The sequence below is a fragment of the Acomys minous genome (genome assembly GCF_964271855.1).
Source record: "Acomys minous genome assembly, chromosome: 10".
Lineage (NCBI taxonomy): Eukaryota > Metazoa > Chordata > Mammalia > Rodentia > Muridae > Acomys > Acomys minous.
Genome location: NC_140491.1, coordinates 22215686 through 22223625, shown reverse-complemented (window position 1 = coordinate 22223625; position 7940 = coordinate 22215686).

Sequence of the window (7940 nt, the reverse complement as noted above, 5' to 3'; positions counted from 1 at the left end):
TTCTAAGCCAGTTTGTCATTTGCATACAGAAAGGCTACTGATTTTTAAAAATTAATCTTGTATCTGGCCATTTTGCTGAAAGTATTTATCCTCTGTATGAGTTTTCTAATGGAATTTTGAGGGTCACATATTACACTATCATATCACCTATGTATAGCAATATTTTGACATCCTCATGTCCTATGTTGATCCCCTTGATCTCCTTTTGTTTTCTTATTATCTAACTAGAACATTAAGTATTATATTGAAGAGATATAGAGAAAGTGGGTAGCCTTCTCTAGTACCTGATTTTAGTAGTATTTCCTTGAGTTTCTTTCCATTTAATTTGATGTTGGCTTGCTGTATATAGCCTTTACTTTATTTAGATATGTGTTTGTATCCTTGATCTCTCCAAGACTTTAAATATGAATGGGTATTGGGTTTTTTCAGCTTCTAAGAAGATGGTGATGTGGGTTTTTCTTACAGTTTGTTTATATGGTGGATTACATTGATGTATTTCCATATATTGAACCATCTCAGAATGCCTGTGATGAAGACTGCTTGGTCATCGTGAATGATCTATTTGAAGTATCTTTCATTTGGTTTGAGAGTCTTTTATTGATCATTTTACATTAATGTTTATAAGAGAAATTGGTCGTAAATTCTCTTTCTTTGTTTGGTCTTTGTGTGGTTCAGGCATCAAGGTAACTGTGGATTCAAAGAATTAGTTTTGTAATATTCCTTTCATTTCTATTTCGTGGACTAGTTTGAAGAGTATTACTATTAACTCTTCTTTGAAGGTCAGGTAGAATTCTGTGCTGAAAGCCTCTGGCCCTGAGATTTTGGGGGTGGGAGTGGGAGAAATTTGATGACTGCTTCTATTTTGCTAGAAATATAGAACTATTTAATTTGCTTACCTGATCTTGATTCTACTTTGGTAAATTCAATCTATCAAGAAAATTGTCCATTTCATTGAGATTTTCAAATTTTGTGGCATATAATCTTTTGAAGTAAGACCTAATGATTCTTTGAATTTCCTCAGTATCTGTTTTTATGTCTCCCTTTTTATTTTTGATTTTTAAAATCTGGGTAGTGTCTTTCTGCCTTTTAGTTTGGCTAAGGGTTTGTCTATATTGTTGGTTTTCTCAAAGAACCAGATCTTGGTTTTGTTGGTTATTTGAATTGTTCTGTTTGCTTCTAATTTATTTATTTCAGCCCTTAGTTTGAATATTTCCAGTGATCTACTCCCTTTGGGTGTGTCTGGTTCTTTTTTTTCTAGAGAATCCAGATGTGGCATTTAGTTGTTTTTGTTATTTTTTGTTGTTGTTGTTTAGGTCCAGCTTTAACCCACGGTGGCCTGACATTTCAATATTCTTGTCTTTGCTTAAGCTTGCTCTGTGACCTACTATATGGTCAATTTTGGAGAAGGTTCTATGAGATGTTGAGAAGAAGAGATAATCTTTTGTGTTTATGAGAAAAGTTGTGTGTGTGTGTGTGTGTGTGTGTGTGTGTATATATAGTCCAATTAATTCATGACATCTGACATCTGTTAATGTCATTATATTTCAGTTTAGCTTCTGTTTCTCCAGCTATTAATGTGTGGGGGATAGCTGTGTGGTTTAAGCTTTATTAATGTTTCTTTTAAAAATGTGTGTCCTTTTATTAGGGGCTTAGATGTTCAGAATTGTGATGTCATCATGGTTGAATTTTACTTTGATGAGTAGGAAATGTCATTCATCATCTCTTTTTATTAAATTTGGTTGAAAGTATATTTTATTAGTTATTAGAACGGCTACTCCAACTTGCTTCTTGTGTCCATTTTCTTGGAAGACCTTCTTCCAGCCTTTATTCACAGGTAATATTTATCTTTTTGGCTGAGGTAATTTTCTTGTATACTTCAGACTTCTTGCTTACAGATCCATGTTCTTAGTCTGTGTCTCTGTATTGGAGAGTGGAGACCATTGATGTTGAGTAAGATTATCGACCAGTGACTGTTGGGCCCTTTTATTTTGATGTTGGTTATGGTGGTGTTTGTGTGCTTATCTAATTTTTATGTTGCTAAGGTGAAGCTATCTATTTCTCATGTCTTCCTAGGTGTAGTTAGCCTCCTTGGGTTGGAATTTTCCTTCTATTATCTTCTGTAGGGCTAGAACCAGGGAAATTTTTGTGGATTAGCCAGGTGGCTGGAGGCCAGACCCACCTCTGATCCACACAGCGTGGACCCCTCTCACCTGGCAATCAGTAGCAGTGGTGTTTTCTAGTTCTCAGTTTGGGCCTTAGGTTGCTGTGTGGTCACAGTTGTCCTCCTGATCAGACAGTGTGTTCAGTGCCGCCATCTTGGATTCCTGAGCAATAGAAAACTTTTTAACATATTGTTTCAAGCACTGCTGTGTGCTTCACATGTTTGCATGTATTTAAGTAACAGGCCATTGTTAACTTATGTTTAAATCTTCACAATCTTTCTGTAGTGTGTATGAAATTATATTTTATCCTCCGCTATGAATGAAGAGTCTCTGATGCTGTATTCACCAGGATGAACTGTTCTATTATGAACAGAGATTGTTTCTTGTCTTACTTAGGCTTGTTATTGCTGTGATGAAACACCATGTCCCAAAGCAACATGGGGAGGTAAGATTTATTTTACTCACAGTTCCAAGTAATATTTCATTATAAAATAATGAGGGTTAGTGAACTAGAAGTGATCATCCTGAGTGAGGCAATATAGACTTAGAAATACATGCGTGGTATATAATCACTTATAAGTGGATGTTAGCCCAGCATAGATGTCCTCTGAGAGACTCCACCCAGTGTGGCAGGGAAAAGATGCTGGGACTTGATTCTAGACTCCAGGTGGAGTGCTGAGAGTGGTACGGAAGAAAGAGTGGATAGAAGGAATCAGAAGGTTCAGAAGCCCCACAAGGAAACCATCAAGGCCTGCGGATCTGGACCCAGGGAGCCTACACAAACTGTTGCACCAACGAAGGACAATGCATGCAGTAAATCTAGACCCCCGGTTCAGATCCAGCCAATGGACAGCTTATTCTCCACAGTCGTGGGGAGAGTGGGGACTGTCTCTGACATGAACTCTGGTGTACCCCCATTTGATTACTTTCCCTTGGTGGGGAGGCCAGAAAGCACACAAAGGAAGGGGAAGCAGGTTATCCAGATGAGGTGGTTATATGGTAGGGGAAGAGATTCCTTTCTGTCAGAAGTCTTTGGGAGTGTAGTAGGGAAGAAGAGGGAGGGAGGGTGGGAATAGGAAGAAATAAGTAAGGGGATAATAATTGGGCTATAATATGAATAAATTATAATATTTTTTTAAAAGTAATGAGGGCAGAAATGCAATCAGTGCAGAAAGCTGGAGGCAGGAGCTGATGCAGAGGCTGTGGAAGAATGATGCTTATAGGCTTGCTCACCATGGCTTGCTTAGCATGCTTTCTTATAAAAAAAAAAGTACGATCATCTGCCCAAAGGTGGCCCCAACACACTTTTCAAGGCCCTCCCACATCAATTAGTAATTAAGAAAATGTCCTAAAAGCTTTCCTAGAATCCTGGTCTTAGGGTGGTATTTCCTCAGTTGAGGCTTCCTCCATTTTTTTATGACTCCAACTTGTGTCAAGTTAACATTTAACTAGCCAGGACAGTCCCCAAAATAACACTTCTCTGACATCATCACTGGGTAAATAGTAATCCTTACCACATGCAAAATTTTGACCTGACTACAGATTTCATCATCAGTTACTACTTTAGTGGAGAATGCCAAGTTTGAGAGAAGTATATGAAAATCCTGACACCTATTTTAGCAAATTACATGAACAAATGTGGAAGCCATTTATTCTGGTACAAAATCAGGATAAGTGCATCCAGATAGAATTGCAAACCCTAACCAAATTTCTGCCACATACTTCTCTTGATGCCCTTCGCCTTGTTAAATAAAATTTGAGTATCTGCGTGCAACTTACCAGTGCAAGGAAGCTGCTATGCTAGAAAATCTCCTTTGGATAAAATCTTTTGTAGCCATTTAGTTTGACCTAAATGTTCATGGAAAATTTGATAATTAAAATAATAAGGTGGTTGAATACTTAGGACAGTCCCTTACCCATGGCAAAAAATCTAATTGATTATGCTTCTTAATAAGCCAAATATACTCCAAAGGCTAAGAAGGTATGTTTTCCAACTCTGCCAAGATCTGCACTATTTGGAAGTTTAAAGTGAAAGAAAGTATAATTTGGTGCTTGAATAAGTTTTTTTTGTGTGTGTGTGTGATATTTCCTCAGGAACTGTTCCTCTTCCTCCCCTCTACACACACCTCTTGTTTTTTTTAACTCTATGACTCACCTCTCTTATTTGACGACATAGCTACTACATATGTCTATATCATATAATATCATATCTATTATCTATCTATCTATCTATCTATCTATCTATCTATCTATCATCTATCTATTCTCCACATCTTTAGCACTTTAACAGTAAGCTGATACAGGAGGTGTTGTCAAACAATAATGTTATTTTTGTTAAGCTGTAAGTGATTGACTGGCAATTTTCATTCATGTTGTCATTTTATTGACTTTTAGAGTGGGATGAAACAACGTACTATTTTTCACGTTTCTAAGATTTCGATAGGATAGTGCAGAATGTGTAATGTCAGCAATTCTTAGATTATGCTTTTGATGTTCTATAATACCATGAAATACCCCAAGTGAAGCAGGACTCAGATCCCCATTGAGGTCTTTTTGTAACTTTATGCTGGTATTGCTGACATTTACATTGGTTTTGCATGTCTCTCTTAGGGGTGAGAGTGAACACTCTTAATACCTAGGCATTTTTGGCATGATCTGGAGTGTTATCTTCCTCCAGGCTGCATGACACCTTTGAATATGTGTTTGAAGATAAGATTTAGAAAAGATCCATAGGTTCTGATGTTTAGCTTCCTGCCCAATATGTTCACTGTTCTTTTCTCTGTAATTTGTACAGTTAAAACTCATATATAAACAGTTCAGTAAATATGTTTTAGATAAATTGTTCAAACGCACTTCTTATAAATGTGTGAAAGAAATATTTTATTCTACGGTATCATGTGTCTGTGCTTTGCAAATAATTTTTATTCCTTTATACAGTTGACATTATTTATTGACACTGTTCTACAAAACACTCTTTACAATCATGTGCCTCTTTTTCTATTTATTGATAGAATTTATTCTTTGAAAATTTTGCATGTGTACATAATGAGTTAGAATTATCTTCACCACACACCTTCTTTTATCTTCCCCTTACTATTGTCTACCCTTCTCCTCTCTACTAGTATTCTCTTTCCCATGTTCATGAAGTTAAAAAAAAAATATGACCCACTGAATTTAACGTAGCCTAGCCTCAAAGTCACGGGTGTCAAATGGCAATCATGAGATGGAGTGGCTCCGCAGCCCTACCATTTACTTGATAGCCAATGACTATTTAAACATGTTGAAGAAGGTAGCAATTATCTTCAGGTGTGCATTCAAAGATATTATTTTTGGTGTCTCCATTATGCTCTTAGAATTTTCTAATTTATTAAGAGGCAGAGGACTGTATCACAGTTAGAGTTGAATTCTCACTATCTTACATGATTTTCCTTTACAGTGATAAAATACTCTGACATAAATGACTTAAAAATAAATTATTTATTTAGTCCCTTGTTCCATACTGCGATCTATCAGTACATCATGGCTGGGAAGTCACAGGAGACTGTGAGAACTGATTGTATTACAATCATAGTCAGGAGAACAATAAACAGTTTTCAGCTTGCTTTCTCTATTTATGTAATCCTGTATCTCTTGCCCAGAAAACAGTGGGGCCACCTATAGTGGGAAAGTCATTGACCAAGCGCAATGCTCCTTAGTAAACAGGCAGCATGTTAGCTACTTCTAGACAATCTTTCACTGAGTTTTCTTCCCAGCAGATTCTGGACTCTGTAAAATTGTCAATTAAATATTACCATCACATTTATCATACCAGATTACATCCTTTTCCATCCAATAATCTTATTCTCATTTAAAAGATAATATATTGGAGAACCAAGTTTGATGAGGCAGCTGTATTCTTTTATGAGGTAATTGTGTGTAAATACATCATCACTTGAACTAATTCTACAATTTTTGCTAGTTGTTATTACTTAACTGACAGGTGGTATTGGGAGTTTTCTTAATGTGCAACAGGATACTTTGAAGTATATATGCACTGTGGAATGTGTTAACATAGAAAAGTGACAAGTTCATTATCCCTCACAGATCTTTTTTTGTGGTGATGACATGTATATTATATAAAAATGTGATATATTTTAAGGAAAAAATTGTTGCCTTTAGCCACTTTGCTATGCAGTAGATCTCTCAAACTTTATTCCTCATGACTCTACACTGTGAATCCTGCAAGCAGGTTCCTCTTCCCTACTACTCATCATTAATCCAGCCTCTGATAATCAGGATTCTATTTTCACCATTTGTGAATAAAGTTAACAAATTCCACACAGGAGCCTGATCAAGCAATCCTTGTCTGTCTCTGCCTGACTGGATTTATTTAGCATTGTTTTCTCCAGGTTTATGCATACTGTGACAATGGCAGGCTCTGAGCAGGAGAATCAAGCAGATGAGAACATAGAGAATCATAGACAAAGGAAGACGATACTAAATCTATATCTGTCTCTCAGAGACACCAACCTGGATGGTACCTGAAGGAGTATTTGAACATATTTTGCAATTGAACAGACCACCAATCAGTCTCTGTATATAGAGAGACTGAAAAAAGAGGCCTGCCAATTTTAGGAGTGTCTGTGAATTTGAAGGTTACTCCCATACACATACTCCATGAGGGTAATTAGATTATAGGATAACATTATATATATAATGTATATATGTGTGTATATATATATATATATATATATATATATATATATATATACAAAACAGCCATAAGCAGCAATATTTTAAAAGATATTTTAGAAGCACGTCCTCATGTTTATTACTATGATACTAAAGACATTTCTAACCCAATGATAATGCACAAAATTCCATGTAGTATATATTGAGTATGGAAATATATCACACTTCACTATAAATCACATTTGTCTATAGTACATATTTCAAGTGTTGCCTCAAGAAAGCTTGCAAAAAAACGTAAGCATTGAATGGGCTTGAGGGTTATGATCAATTGCCCGTGTGTACCATGGAAGCTAACCAAGGTGTGTATGCACAGACATTACAAATTAATATGACTGTAAGTTGAAAAGCAGTCAGTGTGTGTGTGTGTGTGTGTGTGTGTGTGTGTGTGTGTGTGTGTGTACTAGAAGCAGCAGTAGTAGTCATAGGGCATGTTATGCCCTAGTTAGAAGTAATTAAGAAATTATGAGGACCTACTCTGATTATTTTACATAGTTTATAGCAGATTATTCATGCTATCTGCATAATTTGCTTCTATACTGTATGCTAAAATTATATATATAATATACTATATATATATTTATACACACACACACACACACACACACACACACACACACACACATATATGCCAAGAGTGTTTCAGTATATTTTTTCAAAACAGAGTTTCTCTGTGTAGCCTTGACTTTCCTGGACGCACTTTATAGACCAGGCTGGCCTAGAGGCCAATGATCTGCCTGCCTCTGCCTCCCTGAGTTCTGAGACTAAAGATGTGTGCCACTACACCTGGCTCTAAGGTTGGAATTCTTAAGCAAAATGACTTATTTCTTAAAAACATAAGGGAGACTATTGCTTTAATTTTATGACTAAGGATGTAGAGGATTGTGCAAATTTTATAATTATCTAGAAAATGGGGAGCTATCCATTTAAACCTTGTCAGCAAAAGAATGTAGTTGATATTTCTGTGTGGTGTTTTGACAAGTTTTAGCCTTTTGACATTTTGAGTATCATTTTTGTTATTTGACAATTTAAGATTATTTAACTAAAATT